General features: G+C 46.7%; 1 long non-coding RNA gene across 1 annotated transcript; it reads left to right on the top strand.

Moving 5' to 3' along the window:
* Positions 1 to 5475: 5475 nt before the first annotated feature.
* LOC141570051 (uncharacterized) lies at positions 5476 to 15009 on the top strand. The gene is made up of 2 exons (XR_012493810.1): positions 5476 to 6190; positions 12508 to 15009. It is a non-coding gene; the product is annotated as an uncharacterized LOC141570051 (long non-coding RNA).
* Positions 15010 to 16095: the final 1086 nt, after the last annotated feature.

Below are 16095 nucleotides of genomic sequence, written 5' to 3'. Positions count from 1 at the left end.
TCCTCTTATTTTTGCCCCAATCCTTAGAACCCTGCTATATGGTACATACTCATAAATGGAAGAGGGTAGGGAAAACAGACTTTCAGAGTTCTAGGTTGGTGATTAGAGACGGGGACAGGAGAATGTTACGAGAATGAAATAGGTCATGCATTGAAATGCTGTCCCCAAGGGCTCACACCAATACTCAATAAATGGTAGCTATTACTATTACTATTCTGAACAAAAAAAATCAGAGATTTAAGTTGAAACATCGCATTTACCTTCCCCTTTCTCTTCTTCCTCCGTTGACAGCCTGCCAAGTTACCGTGAGTTTGTGTACTGGATCCTTGGTAAAGCACAGGCCATGGGATGCTCTCTGCCGCTTCCCTATATTGCCAGCTCCAGCTTTGGCTGCAGTAGCTGGGGCCAGAAGAGGGAATAAGGCAGCGCTCAGGGATCTGGGAAGGGAGATGCTATAGCCCAGAAAAGGAGGAAGAACTTACTGGGAGAGACAGTGATTCACGGGACACTGGAGTGACCAGCTTGCAGATGAGCTAGTAACCCATAAAGACACCAGTTTTATTCTAGAAAAGTTTACTTCTGGGGAAATAACAGAATTATACAGTTAACTTTGGGTTATAATGAGCAAATGATAGTACAAAACAATCTGAAAGAATCTTTCTGAGGGTATCCATGGCCATGTATCTTTAGTATCTAAAGAGGAACCTTCTGACGACATCAAAGAACATCAGCCATAGGGGTTATTTTACCTATAACTTTTTCTTTCTTCTTTCTTTCTTTCTTTCTTTCTTTCTTTCTTTCTTTCTTTCTTTCTTTCTTTCTTTCTTTCTTTCTTTCTTTCTTTCTTTCTTTCTTTCTTTCTTTCCTTCCTTCTTTCCTTCTTTCCTTCTTTCCTTCTTTCCTTCTTTCCTTCTTTCCTTCTTTCTTTCTGTATTTTTTTTGTAAGGAGGGCACAGCTCACAGCAGCCCATGTGGGGATTGAACTGGCAACCCTGGTGTTATCAGCACCATGCTCTAACCAGCTGAGCTAACCGGCCACTCCTCGATATTTTCAAGATGAGTGGTCCATGAAAGAAAGTGATGGAAGTCAGTCGGCCTATGAAAGATCAAAACCATGTCCCTGGCTTCATTAGTTGGTATTTAACCAAATAAACTGTCACAGAGATCAATAGTGATAAGAGTTTTGAAACGGTGGTGGCATTGCTCTTACCCACGTCACTGGTGTCGAGCGTGGAGAGTTTCCTTGTATCAGATGCTCAGACTAAAAGCTGAAATCCAATTCATCCTCAGAAACTACAGGAAATTAGTTGAGGATGACTGGTCCACAATCCCAGAAAGTGACACGTTCATGAAGGGGGAGGGACCATTCCTGTTGTGTGGAGGTCTTCCTGCAGAGTCATGCAAGGGATAAAGTAAATATCGAATGTTTTCTTTCTGATGTGGGGAGCAAGTCATATGTTCAAATACCAACACAGTTGTTGCAGCCACTGACAACCAGGGTTAGGAAATATTTCATTTTAGAAATAGATTGGGATGAAGTTACAGTTATTATCACAGGCTTGTTAAATCCGATGAATTAGCAGTGACGCTTGCAGGAATGCGGCTGGAGAATATGGAGACCAACCTAAAAAAACAAGTGTCTGCCCCAAACCATAGAATGTTAGAGCAGGAAGAGAACGTGACAGATCCCCAGCTCCTGGGTTTTCAGATAAGGACTTCCAAATCTTGAGCAGGTCCCAATGCTTAGTGCGTTGTAAAAATGCAGAGTGCTAGGCATCCAGCACCAGGAAGTTTTGTCTGGTTGGGGTGGGATGGAGCTGGGACTACCCTGTGCACCTTTATTTAACAAGGACCTGAGACTGCATGCTGTGGTCCAGAGACTACACTGACCTATTGTCATTAGTGTTCGCACAAGCGCCACAAGGAGACAGTCAGCCATGTCCTGATTCCCAGCCCAGGACTCTCGCCACCCCATGCAGGGTTCCCTAGTCCTGAAATGTATTATTAACATGCTGTCTAATTGAATGGTCGTTGCATGGGACATAATGCCTGGACCAAACAGTCCTAGCCGTTCCAGGGAGCCTTTCTGATGAGAGGGGAAGAGCGTATGGCACAGAGCAAAATTGATGTGCCGCGGGATGCTCCACTCTGTCCTCTGCCTGGGACTGGTGGGGGAGCCTAAGACCCATTACGAATGTAAATAATAAGGCAGTGTTGGAGAAAGGTGCCCGACTGTCATCAGTGCCCCTCTGATGAAAGTCAAGATGCAAAGTCCTAACATGGGGAACTCATTTAGTGGTCGTCCCCTCTCCATTATTTGAGGGGAAAAACAAAACTTGCTACTTGTATTAAAACTCCACAGTGGTTATTGCTTCTGAAATTCTGCCCTGCTTCCTAGCTTAAATCATTATTATCTTATTTAAGCTGTGTCATCCTCTGGAGTTGTAGGAACTAGCAAGGCATCTATGGTTGAGATTGCTCCACAAGACAGATCTTACGGCTGCAGTAGTTTATCAAGAAAAGCCTGTTTCTTGGACAAAGAGCTATACACGATCCTGAAACGGTGGGGAAAAAATAGGCATTTCCATCTTAAAACAGGTCCTGATGCATTGCCAGTCTCCACGGACACTGGATACATATATTTTGGTATGTGTATGTGTGTGTGCACGTGGGGGTGGGGTGTGCACACGTGCTCATGCACACCCGTGAACACAAGGATGAGTGTTTTTCATTGACTTTGGAGGGGAAATGGAGAGGCACTTGGGGCATGGAATATGTAAAAAATTTTAAATAACTTACCATTTCTGGCTGAGACACGGCAGAACATGGACTGTCTGTCTGTATGGGAAATCCCTGCCCTCTGCTACCCTAGTGATGACAAGCTTCATCTCTCTGGAAGGAATACTGGGGAGCTGAGAAGGGCACCTGAGCTGTGAGTGCTAAATGTTATTGTTAGTCCTTTATTATATGAGAATCTTTGCTTTGTATTTATACTAAGACAATAAATAAAGGAAGTAAGGGGTGCTATCATTCCTGATTTTACGTAAGAACTTTGGGAAATTTGCCCAAAGTGAGAAGGTTTTAGCCCAGGCATGGGGGTCCGACAGTATGGCAGGCTGAGCCCCCACAGTTAATCTTCTAGATTGTGTGAGACTTTGGGCGTTCATCGTGCAGACTGTCCACATTCTTTGCTTTCTCCCTACTGCTGCCTGCCTTTAGGTCTTCACTCTGATCATGTGCAGCTCTACCAGAGGCAGCGACAGAAGCTAGAACCAAATCAGTTAATTCAGACTTCCTAGGTAATTTTGATAAATAACTAGTGGGAGAGGGGTTGCTAAAATTATATTTTAAGATTATCTGTGAATTTAATTTTTCACTTATGTGTATTATCTACATACTGCTCCATGTTAACTGAAAGCTGCCCATGGCCAAAGCAGGTAGGAAACTGCAGTGTCACGCGAGTTTGCCTAAGTGTGGGGCCTACGAAGGTGTCAGGAGACGCCTTTGACAGCAGCACCAAGCTTTGAAAAGTCACTGTACAAAGACTGAACCCAACTTGATTTGAAAGCCAAAAGGATGATATTGTTTCAAGTGGCCCTGGCCCTTTTGTACATTTTCCACGCCTTGGGGCTTCTGCTCTGTCTATTGGGCCAAGCAGCCCTTTGCCTGTTACCTGATTTGCAGTTTCTGTCTTCTCTCATATATTTACTTTATTTCCAGAGACCTTTAGTGAAAGAGAAGTTTCATAAAGGAAGGAATTTTTAAAAAATCTCTTTTGTCCCCAGCTATGTCTCCCAGAACCTAAAGCAGTGCATAGCACAGAAGAAGCATTCAATAAATATTTGCTGAATGAATGAATGAATGAATGATTCTCACTGAACAGATGAGGAAACTGAAGGATAAGGAGATTAAGTACCCAGGGCGTTGTATATTCTGTTCTCTCCAAGTTGCAAGTAACAGAATTGGACTGAGCCAGCTTCAAAGGAGGGTGGTATTATACGGGTTCAGGAGGGTCTTCAGGAGCTGACCCAGACACCGTTGGCTGGCTCACCCTCCCTCCTCTCACTCCCTTGTGGTCCGCTTCCCCTCTGTGTGTTTCTGCAGACCAGCTTCCTCCACCCTCATGGTGGGAAACATGGCGGCCGACAGCTTCTAAGTTAACAGGCTGCAGTTCCAGCCATGGGAAGTGACTCAGAATTCCTCTTGATCCTTGTTCCAAATTCCTGGGGAGGAGCTCCCGGGCCAGAGCTCCCTGCACCACCCATCACCTTTTGTCTCAAGTCCATGAAGTGGAGGGTTTAGGGATTCATCGAGGCGGGAGAAGCTCTTCCGTCCTCATCAGCTTCTGTGCTGGTGGGTTAGATCCGAGAACTCGTCATCCAGCTTGTGGTACAGGGAGACCCCCTGAGTATTTACCCTGGAAAAGCTGCTGAGGAGTCCTTTATCGGTGAAAATGCATACTTACGGGACAAGTCCTGAGACTTTTCTCCAAGAGGCAAAAACCTGAGCCCACCAGGTGAAGAGAAAGGCTTCGGGGATGAGAGAAATACCTATTCGACTGTCTGATAGCGTTAAGGGAGTCAAGTTACTAAGCAGATGAGTCGACTAGACTCGGGGACCACCCCTGGCTGACGTGCCGTTCTACACAGCTGGTAATTCTTTTATACTGAGCTCTATTTGAAGGGCCAATGATTCCTATTAGTGATTTAAAGCTATCTTCCCTTCGAGAGTATAACTACAGTATTAATTGCTTCCTTCATGCTTTTCCTAGTTCTTCATGGTCTGAGAACTATCTGAAATACAGGCCAAGAAATATCTGAGCTGGGTCACGATTGCTAAGATTTTTCTGTAAGTCTCCCTCAGCTCCTGGGGAGCAATGCCGCAAACATTTGAAACTACATGCGGCCTATGGCTAGCTGCCTTCTGCCCTTTCTGATTTGAGAGTGCAAGCCATCCAGCCTCCAAACCTTAGGCTCTGCACAGGCAGGACACATTTGTAAAGTAGGAAGTAATTCCACTCACACTTGTAAGGTGCTATGTCGCCTTCCTCATTTATATTTTCTAACTGGACCTGGTGGCACCAAGCCTGGGCTCACGCGGCACCTGCTCTGGGCTGAGCTGCTGGTCTGTCTGGCCACACGGTGTCGCTGTTTTATCAATTTTAGCCTAATGCCTGTGGCTCACACCGTAGTTCAAAAGTTGGGCAGTGGGATCCTGGTGGATTGATGGCAGAAACCGAGTCTGGACAGCAGCGGAGTTTTAGGTTTTTCATTTGAATGAATTTGGGAAGAGTTAGGTCAGTGTTTTTCACTTAAAGAATGAGTGTGGAAGGTAGTGCAGGGAAGGAAACCATGAGGGGAATGCCAAGTCCTGCTCTGCTGGGCCATCGAGACCTCAGCGATGACAGTGGAGCATGGCCTGGGGAAGTGGCTGCACTCTAGGTATGTGTTTAACCAAGGCGTATTTCCTGCTCCTACATAGTTTCCAGGCAGCTGAAGCTGTACATGCTTGAAGGTTATCATTATGGAGGTAGGGATAACTAGCTACCATTTGTCACGTGCTTACTGTATACAGCCTGCTTTGCATATATTTTACTATATAATTCTCTCAGTACCTCTGAAAGGTAAGTGTTATTCTCCACATGTTACAGATAGGAAAATTAAGACTCAGAGACGTTAAGTGATGTTGTTCGACTTACACAGCTGATAATTGATGCTGACTCCAGAGCTCGTTCGCAGTGGATTTCTGGGTAATTACAGGGTCTAGTCACCTGAAATAAGAGGTACCTGTTCCCTTCTAAGTCTCAAGGGGTGTACAATGATCTCCCCCACCTTGCCACCATGAATTTTGAATGAAAGGGAACTTGGCAATCCCCAGTCTAAAGGAAGAGGACAACGCGTACAGGGCTAATGACAGAAAATAATGTACAAAGGGAAGCAGAGAGAGATCTGGTGGAATGCTGAGCCTGCTGCGTGACATGCCTAGGAGCCTGGAACTGACTGGGCAGCTCATGCGCTCACATTCAGTGTGAATTAGAGAGCTGCCTCACGGTGGGTTCCTTTTACAAAAAGGAGTGAGAATTTTAATTCGTTCTTGGCGATGTAGCTAACCCAGCACAAGAACTGAAGTCGTCAGGCTGGCAAGACATGATGGCCCTTGGAGAAAGCACCACGGCAGCTGGCAGGAGACGGTAAGATGGACTCTTGGCCGGAAAGGAATGAGCTACAAAGATGAACTATGGCAAGGTCTTAGATGTCAGGGCCCAAGAGATAAGAGGGATAAGGATGCCCCAGTTTAACCTGATGCTTAAAAAGAAAAAAATATTCTGTCTTCAAAGATTAGGGGGATGGGGGGCAGGTTGCTAATTGCTTGCCCCTCCATGGACCTGTAGGAACTGGGAGCAATGGGAAAAAATGGAATTAGGCTGGTGGGAGAGCTAGAGTGGGAACAGAAAGTCACACAGTACCCTGGGTCGATGACTTCCACCCCCAAGGCCAGAGCAGCATCTCCTCCCTTTGGAGAGATGCACAGGACGGGGAATGTCAGCTTTCCAGCCCTCCTGATCCCCGGTTGTTAGAATTCCCTTGTACCCCAAAAGGCTTGAAGCAATTAAGTCTCTCTTCAGGAATTTTTTTCCCCAGTTAGTAAGCAGCCAACTCTCCTGGTGGACATGTCCTTTCTACCCAGTATGCACCTAGGAGGGTAGGGCTGTGGCCAGCCCTTTGGAAGGGGCCTCAGAGGCCCACAGGAGAGAACGGCTTTTCCCTATTGTGCCACTTGCCCGAAACTTACACAAAGGGAAACTCTCTTTACATTGCCTTTCCTAGGTGTCGTGCGGGAGACCCTGCTCGCCGCGCCATTTTTCAGGCGGGGCAGCCTGCGGGGTCTCTGGTCCCACTCCCCACACAAGAACGCAGGGTATGGAGGAACACCCACGGAGCCATAGGTAGGGGAGTCACACCACTATGGTCTCACTGGAGGCTGGGTTCACCGGACGCGCAACCTGCCGTCCGCCTTTCCGCCGACAGACCGACGACTCTCCTCCACTCTCTCGACCCTGTTCCTCTCCTCTCTTCTGCTCTCCTTGGCTCTGCTCGGCTCTTCGGCAATCCTCGGCTCTCCTCCGTAGCCGCAGCAGTTATACCAGCGGCCAATCGGCTAACCGGCCACAGCCAACAGCCAATCAGCCACAGCCAACGGCTATCCACCACCCAAGCCAGCACCTTTCCACGTGAGGCCGAGAGCCTGTAAACTACTCTCTGGGGCTCTGTCCCCACACTAGGTATTACGAGTCTGAGGTTTTAAATAATGGCAGTCTTTAAAATTCAGAAGTGCTCTGAAAATGTCTGATATCAAACAGACAAGGCCATGAACTGAGCTTCTGAACCCCTTTTTCCAATTAGCTCTTATAGTCCGTTAGTCTCCATTCCAGGACTTAACTCTCCATCACAAATAAGTAATTTCTATTACAAGAAAAGGAGACAACCTAAATTATTTTCGAATTAAATGTCACATTTCCAGCCATGGGAAGGTCTCCTTCCTAAACTCAGCACAGCCTTGAAACTCTGATGTGTTGCCAGTACAGTCAGATCAGTTGGGCGTGGAAATTGCATGTTGCACTGGAATGAGGAATTGAGGCACGCTGAGGACAGGAAGGTAGGAAGTGGAGGCAGGCATGATGACTCCAGGTGAGAATATGGAGCTCTTCTGGCTCCCACTGCCCAGTGTGCGCCCACTCAGGGTACTGCCTAACTCAGAGCTCTCATCGGGGCTTCTTGTTTCAGAGCAAGAGAGAGGCTGCGGTGTAGGTCTTAAAGCTGTGCAATGAGCAGTTCTTGGGGCTCCCATCCTCTATCTGCTCAGAAAGAAAGGAGCCCAAATCAAAGCAAGATGGTTTGAAGTGTATGCAAGAGGAAGCTTGAAGTGGACATGCAGCAGGGCTTGGGTTACAGCTGGGTCTGAGTCTGAAGTGGTGCTGTAATGTGTGGATATGGCGAGAGTAGTGATTCCCCTCCCCTTTTGATGGTGCAAGGAGTTCATTGCGTTTTTAATTGCCTGTCCTTGATCAGGCTGAATTAAAATCACATGGGAACATTTTAAAATTTGGACTCCCAGGACCCAGAGCTAGAGGTGCTGATTGAGTGAATTTAGGGCGGGGCTTAGGAATCTGTTTTAAGAGATGCCTTAGGCGATTCTGTTTGTAGATAGTAGGTTTGAGAATTGCTGATAGGTTACTGTGTCTGACTACACCAAGCTTTCCATGCTGTGGGATGGTTGTTTGCAGAAAGAGTTGGGCTTGGAGGAAGTATGACCAGGACCTCAGACTGTTAGAGGTCTGAGAATGGGGATCTGGAGTAAATTATCAATGTCTGCACACGTAAGAGTAAACCTGGGAGAGGGAGTGATTAAACTGCCCTGAATCAGGGTCTCCCAAGAGACTAAAATCAGTATAGTCTGTCCCCAAATACTCCTGCATAAGATGTGCAAATGTAACTTCCTGGACCTGTGTCGTGCGGGACGGCCTGCGGGGTCTCTGCTCCCACTCCCCACACAAGAACGCAGGACATGGTGAGGCCAAAAAGGAACACCCACGGAGCCATAGGTAGGGGAGTCATACCACTATATTCTCTCTGGCGGCACTATACTCTCACTGGAGGCTGGATCCACACTGTCCACAAACCGCCATCCACGCTTGCCAGCCCAGCCGCCATCTTCTTGCTAGCCCCCATTCTCTCTCTCTCATTCTCTAGCGTAGCCACAGCAGTTATATTAGTGGCCAATGGCTCACTGGTTACAGCTGACGGCCAACTAGCCACAGCTGATGGCCATACAATCACAGTTGATGGCCATTTACTACCTGAGCCAGCACCTGTCTATGTGAGGCCGAGAGCCTGGAAACTGCTTTCTGGGGCTCTGCCCCCACAACCTGTTTCTAATCTCCACTGTGGTTAGCACTGTATTATCAGATGAGGAGGGGATTTATTTTTTTGAGGCAAACCTGAGCCCTAAGTTTGGCCCGCGTCTTTGTGTGTCTTCCCTAGCTTTGGAGAGCTGCACAAGACACGGTGCACTTCAAAAGGGACTTTGTACTCAGATTGGACAAAGCCACATGCATTGCGTGCAGACCTGAAGGAAAAGCCTCTGAACGAGGCTGCTTCCCACAGGCCGGAGCCGGGCGAAGACAGCAGCTGCACACTAGCACACGCCCCGCTGGCTCTGCCCCAGGACCAGCTGGCAGAGGCCACCTGGACTTCATGTTCTCGCTGAGCAAAGTCCCTGGGGGGCATCTCTGTTTCCCCGTTCAGCAGCCTGAATTCAGGGCTCTGAGTTCACAACTCAGCATGACTTCTTGGTGGGCATGGAGATACGGCTTTTTATTCCCGGGGTCTGAGAGCAGAATTCTAGTCCACCTCAGTTGTTGATTTGAGCAGGGCCTTGGCTTCCAAGCTTTAGTTTGCTTATCAGCACCTGGTGCCGATGCCAGCTCTGCCCACCTCTCAGGGGTTTTATAAGGCTTGGCTGGCATGGCAGATGAGGAAGGAATATAGAAAATGTACATAATCCCTTTCTTGCATTAGTTATTATTTCAATTGTGCTATGGACAACTGCGAACTGACCCAGTAATCACGGGTTAGTCTCTTGTTTTCTAAGCCCCTTGTTGTGTTTTCCCAAGAAAGTAGTAAAAAACACTTTCTCTGCCAAATAAGATTTTTTGTTTGTTTGTTTGTAACAAAAAGAGTCACGGTGGAAATAAAGGATGTCTTTCTAATAAGAGAGAGGCTATTTGTCACCAGGACAGGTAGGTAACTGAGAGTTACAGATTTCATTCCCCAGAGAAGATTAAGAAAATGGGAGGCATTTAGAGGTTGAGGATAATTTAGTTGAGTCTGGAAACGGAGAAAACGAGATATTCCCTGGAGATTCATTTTAGCTCCAGGACTCTGAGTCCTCCCTTTAGGGAATTAACCAACTTCTAAAACACATCAGCAAGGACAGATTTGGTGCAGAAGACCTGGCTTTCCAACCAACTAGCTATGTGATATCAGGCAGTTTCCTTGGCAATAAAACGGATAATGATATCGCTACCTCATATTAGATAAGGAATATGAAAGCCACTTGTAAAATATAAACCTTTAAAAGATTGAGATATTGGTATGATACACTGAGCCGTTTCAAGGCAAGATCAAAGAAAATATGATTTTTAAAAATGTACAAGATTATGACGTAAGATCTTGGGAATGCTCTCTTAATTAAAGCCAACTACAAACGCAAGGACTCGAACCTGAATTTTTTGGTCCAGGAATCCACCGTCCTTCCCTATGTCAAAACTTGGTCTTTGACCAAGACCACTGTTACTTGGTCTTTGACATAGGGAAGAATGGTGGATTGTGGAGGGCCGTAAACTGAAAAATTCCATTCCTCTTCAAAAGGGAGCCATTTTTTAACCTCCAGGCTGTTTGCCATTGTTTCTAGGGTACAAAGACCTCGGGAAACTTCAAAAGGGCACAGAAAGCTTGACTAGAAGCATTAAAGGAAGCAGGCCTATCCCTGGGGCATTCAGAAGATACAAGGACAGGGAACCAGATGGAAAGGAATCCTGGGATTGACTCTACCTACCACCAGGGCTGGATGTTGCCCCCCCTCGCCCCCATTCCCCCACCCCACCCCCCGTTTCTTTTCTCCTCACTGGCCTCAACTCCATGCTAAGGCAGCAGCCACATCAAGGGCTGAGAGTTGGGAAAGGGTTGTGACTAGGGAAGACTTCCCAGGGTCTCAGGTTAGAAGTTGGAAGGCGTTTTCTGAGGAAAGGATTTTACGCAAGGTGGGGTTTCTGTTACCATTGTGTAGTCCTTGATTTCAGGGACACAAGAAGTTCTTTCAGTCTGTTCTGAATAACAAAGATTACACATACCATTGTTTATCTGGGGAAATGCCTTCCAATTCTAAACAGTGGACTTAGAAATCTCTTTCTGAGAACAATGCCTGTTTATAAGTTGGGGACATTTTGTTCGAGTGACAGCTGGCTGGGCAGTCACAATTCTCAGGGGATGGAGGAGGTAGAGTGTCACCCCCACAGCATGGGCTGTGCTTTGAAACTCAAGTCCCAGTGTTTGCTAAAAACACACGAGCGCAGAGGTGGCTGGTCCAGGACTGCCCAGAGGGACACATGCTGTGCATGTGACAGTCACATGTCCCACCAACTGCCACCTAAGCTTCATTCTGAACTAAGGAATCTTTGGTAAGTGTGTCCTCTACTAAGGTCATAGTAAAGCACCTTCAGATATTCTCAGTGCCAACACTTTTAAAAACTTGCTCCTGAGTAGAATACTTATCATTGTTCCTTCTTAGCTTTTAACAATGTAGGGGGACGGAAATTGTTTGGAAATCAGAACACTGAGGGGGTTTTTTGTTGTTGTTTTGGTTTGGTTTTTTGCACTGCATGTAGAGAAGTGTTTTATTTATTTATTTTTATTTCAGTTATGGAGATATAATTGACATACAGCACTTACAAGTTCAAGGTATACAGCATAATGATTTGACTTACATATGTTGTGAGACGCTTATCACGATAAGTTTAGTTAGTGTCCATCACCTCATATAGATACAAAAAGAAGAAATGTTTTTTCCTTGTGATAAGAATTTTTAGGGTCTACTCTGTTAGCAGCTTTCAGATATACCACCCAGCGTGTTAACAACAGCCAGCCTGTACATCGCAGCCCAGGACTAATTTATAGAACCCAAGGCTCTTCTATCCCTTCAACTTGTGGAGTTGTAGGCAGATAGAGTCAGCTTTTGTGAGGCCTAAAGGTTATACAATCAGGGTGGGGGACCATTTTTACACTTACAAATACACAATTATGAATTGAACCTTACAAGGCAAGAAAGAGGCCTGAAGCTTAAGCTGCATTCACTTCATGGAAAATCCAACTCTGCTTCTAGGGGAAGCGTCCAGAAGATTCCATGAAAATGCAATCTTACAGAGCTTTAAGTTACTTTTCCTAAAACACGTTCACTTCTTGTTCTAACTGAATTCTGGATTTGCCCTGACAATGTCATTTAGTTTAAAACCCTCTGTTGTAAAGGCTCTTTCTTCTCCCATACCCCATGCTGGGGGGCTCTCTCTGGGTCTCCACACACCACTGTTACAGACCTTGCTCAGCAAGACTCCAGCCAGACCATTGTTTCCCATTGTGGCTCCTGTCCTCCAGCCACTTGGGGCCCCTCTGCAAAGACACGGGATCAAGACATGTGCCCCCTCCCATCTTCCTCCTAGCCCATCTCATCACAGCAAACCAGGCCAACTCATCAGACTGGCCACATCCTTGGAACTCGTTATACCCCCATTTCTTTATTATCTGACAACTCTAAGCCTAGATCGACTCTCCAACCCCAACCCCCATCCCTGCACCCCTGTCATGCCATCATGCCTGCCCTGTGATCCCATCACACCCCTTGTCCTGGACTGTTTGTCCTCTCCTGCCCTCATTTTCTTCTCTCCCTTCCCAGGGCCAGTCGTTTCAGCAGCATGTGAGTTACAAGGATACAGCCTGGACAATCCAGCCCATTGGACATGCACTTTACTTTCTCTCCCACTGGGGGAAACAGCTTCCTAGAGCTATGAAACAACCTGATTCCTTACCCACAGGGTGATAACAGTATCTGGCATCTGTATACATACAGCTTTTGTATACCCAAAGCGCTACACGGGCATGACCTCATATGGTTCCCTCCTCCCCTTGGCCAACCACTGTTTAATCTCTCTCCTTTACTCCTGCTGGAAAGTTTGCTGAAGAAAGTAGCACACCTGGGCCAATTCTCCCCGTGACGAATTCAGACCTCCTGACCTCGTTGGCTTCACCACCCTGCTCTTCAGCTGTGTTCCTCTCCCCACTGTGGTCCCCCTCGCATCCCCCACCCCTGAGGTCCTCTCCGCTGACCCTGCACTGCTCTAGCTCAGCCTACGCAGTGTCATGAATTTCTACGACTGCTCTCCCCTCTCCCTCCAAACTTGTCTGTGACTTCACTCTTCCTGAGAGCCTTTGCTGAGGAGAAGAGAGAGTTCCAGGAGGTTACTGATGTGGTTTGTATCTTGTTCATACCTCCACAAGACTCCCTCACCACCTCAGGAGAGTTATCTACGTATCTGTTTAGCCTCTTAAATCACGAGTTCTTTTAGGAAGAACTGTCTTCTTCATCCTTGCATCGTCCAGGACCTGGGCTACAACCCATTGGTCTGTGTTCCCCTACGAGCCTGCTGATGGGTATGAAGAACTGAAGCAGCCTCTGGAGTTAAGAAAGCAAAGTACAGAAGAGGAATGCATTGGCGTGCTAAAGGAATGCAGGATCAGGCTGGTCGTCTTTGTAAGCAGGGCCACCGCCATCCTGCTCTCTGGTCTAGGAAAGCGGTACAGGAGTCAGGAGACCTGGGGAAGAAACTAAAGCAGCAAAGAGTGCCCGGACAGGGTGGCCTTTAAAGTCTCCTCCTGCCCCAAGAGTCTCTCTTCCCACCAGTATCAGCTCGGCATTAACATGCTGTCATCTCAGGTAACCCACCGCTTCTCTTCTGTAACATGCAGACCAGAATGTCTGCCCTCTCCGCCTATGAGGATCCAACGAGCATGTGAAACCACAAAATCTCAATATTTACTAATATGCTAGAAGCAAGGGGATCAGAGTGCGTACAAGCTCCCTCTCCCCCAGTGGGAGAGAGAAAAGTGCTTTCTTTGAGGCTACCATTAAACCTGCTAATCATCCCTTTTCTGGTGAGGGATCAGCCACTGGAAGAAGGGTCCTGGTTCATTTAATGATTCCCTGTATTTTGTCTGTGAGACGGTGCACTGGCTGGAGGCAGCACCTGTATCTGTTGGATCTCGCACCACTTCACCACTGGCCTGCCAGTACCAAGCGGACTGCGGACATGTGTTAGAAGCTCAGTAAATATTTATGGAAATGGGGAGGAAGGGAGGTGAGAGGGAGGGAGGAAGGGAGGGAAGAAGGAGCTTAGGAGTGAAATGTTTGTAAGGAGGATACAGCCATGCCAAGGGCCAGCAGAGGTGCAGAATGTCAAATGCTGAGAAGGACCTTGGAAGGCAAGAAGGATGAGGGAATGCACCAGCCCGTGACAACAAGCACTGACCGTTTTTGTCTTGTTTTGTTTTGGTCTATTTTATTTTTTCATCTCCAATGCCTAAATAACAATACTTTATGCAGATATTTGTATTCATGGTAGAAGAGATGTGGAGAAAGCACAGGAGATCGCTGGCCATGCCCCCACCCTTACAAACTGGGGGAGGATGACTCAATGGAAAGGATGGAAATGATGTGTATGTAAAACTTTTAAAGAACACACAAAAGCACATTCAAAAATTTACACACACCTATACATCTGTATTTATCTCTACATCTTTCCCTATGTATTGGAAATCATGAGTTCACATTGACAACCATATTCAAATTTTAATTTGACACCATAAAGTTCTTCTTGTTTTTCGCCTTTCCCTTCTTGGATAGTGAGAAACCTGGTTCCACTGGGGAGTATTTTAAGGAGCTGAAAAGAGTGAAAAAGAAGTGACAGGTCACCATGGTCTTAGCTCCTCTGTGCCAGCCCCACTGCAGTGCCTCCAAAGGATAGGTCAGACTAGGGCAGACCAGCTGGGTTGTGGGGCACCCCCAGGTTATAAGAAGTCCCAGAACTGTCAGTGCTTGTCAGTACTGATTTAGGATACCTCATAAATACACACCAGGGCAAAGTTCATTCAAGGCTACCTGGAGCCTCGGAGGTTATGTTGAAATTCCACGGTTCACCTGGATTAACTCCAGGTGACTTCCAGCTATTGAGCTGACCCTAGACCCAAGAATATGAGATATGATTTGGGTTAGAATGGTATCATATTCATTTTGGTATTTGGGAGAAATGGGATGATAGGAGAGAAAGAAGAGAAAGTAATAAATGTATCGTCACTTTAAACCATTAATAAAGTTTGATAAAGTTGACAAATTAAAATTTTCCATATGGCAAGAATAGTTAAAACAAAAGATCAGCAATAAACTGGGGAAATATTTGCAGCACATATCGTGACAAAGAGCTGATTTTCTTCACATGCAAAGTACACTTAAAAGTCAATAAGACGAGGCCGGCCCGGTGGCTCAGGCAGTTAGAGCTCCATGCTCCTAACTCCGAAGGCTGCCGGTTCGAATCCCACATGGGCCAGTGGGCTCTCAACCACAAGGTTGCCAGTTTAATTCCTCGAGTCCCGCAAGGGATGGTGGGCTGTGCCCCCTACAACTAGCAACGGCAACTGGACATAGAGCTGAGCTGCGCCCTCCTCAACTAAGACTGAAAGGACAACAACTTGACTTGGAAAATGTCCTGGAAGTACACACTGTTCCCCAATAAAGTCCTGTTCCCCTTCCCCAATTAAAAAAAAAAAAATCTTTAAAAACAAAAAAGTCAATAAGACGAATTCCTGACATGGAGTAGGGCCCAGAGGGTGGGGAAGGCGAGAATGGGCCAGACAGGATTTGGGATTGCTAGCCTGTGGAGTAGCCAAAGTGCTGGGGCTTTGAATTCCAAGAGAAGGTGAACCAGAACTTTTGGAACTAGTGAGGCAACTCCCACCCCCCAACATTAAACAAATTTATGGATCAGTTTGCTAATAAGTACAGGCAAGATTTGAAGAGCTGAAGAAAAAATCAGTATTGAAACTGTCTTTTTTTAATGTCTGGTCAAGGTGGCAGAGTAGATAAGTGCTGTGCTCGCCTCCTCCCGTGACCACATCGAAATTGTAACTGAATGATAGAACAGTCAACCTGGAGAACCACCTGAAAACTAGCTGAATGAAACTTCTATAACCAAGGATATAAAGAGGCCACACTGAGGCTGGTGGGGGGCGGGGGCAGAGATGAGAAATGGGCTGATCCCACACGTACGTTTGGTGGTTAAGAATTGGGAGGGGTATCTCAGCTGCAGAGGACCCTAATGAGGAGTGAGGTGTCCCAGCCTCACACTAGGCTCCCCAGTCCAGGGTTCCAGAGCCGGGAAGAATATTCTCTACAACAGCTGTCTGTGAAAAACAGCAGCAATTCTGTTCCATC

The sequence above is a fragment of the Rhinolophus sinicus genome, linkage group LG02, assembly GCF_036562045.2.
Source record: "Rhinolophus sinicus isolate RSC01 linkage group LG02, ASM3656204v1, whole genome shotgun sequence".
Classification (NCBI taxonomy): Eukaryota; Metazoa; Chordata; class Mammalia; order Chiroptera; family Rhinolophidae; genus Rhinolophus; species Rhinolophus sinicus.
The sequence above is the reverse complement of the archived record's forward strand: the minus strand, read 5'-3'. Positions and strand labels throughout refer to the sequence as shown.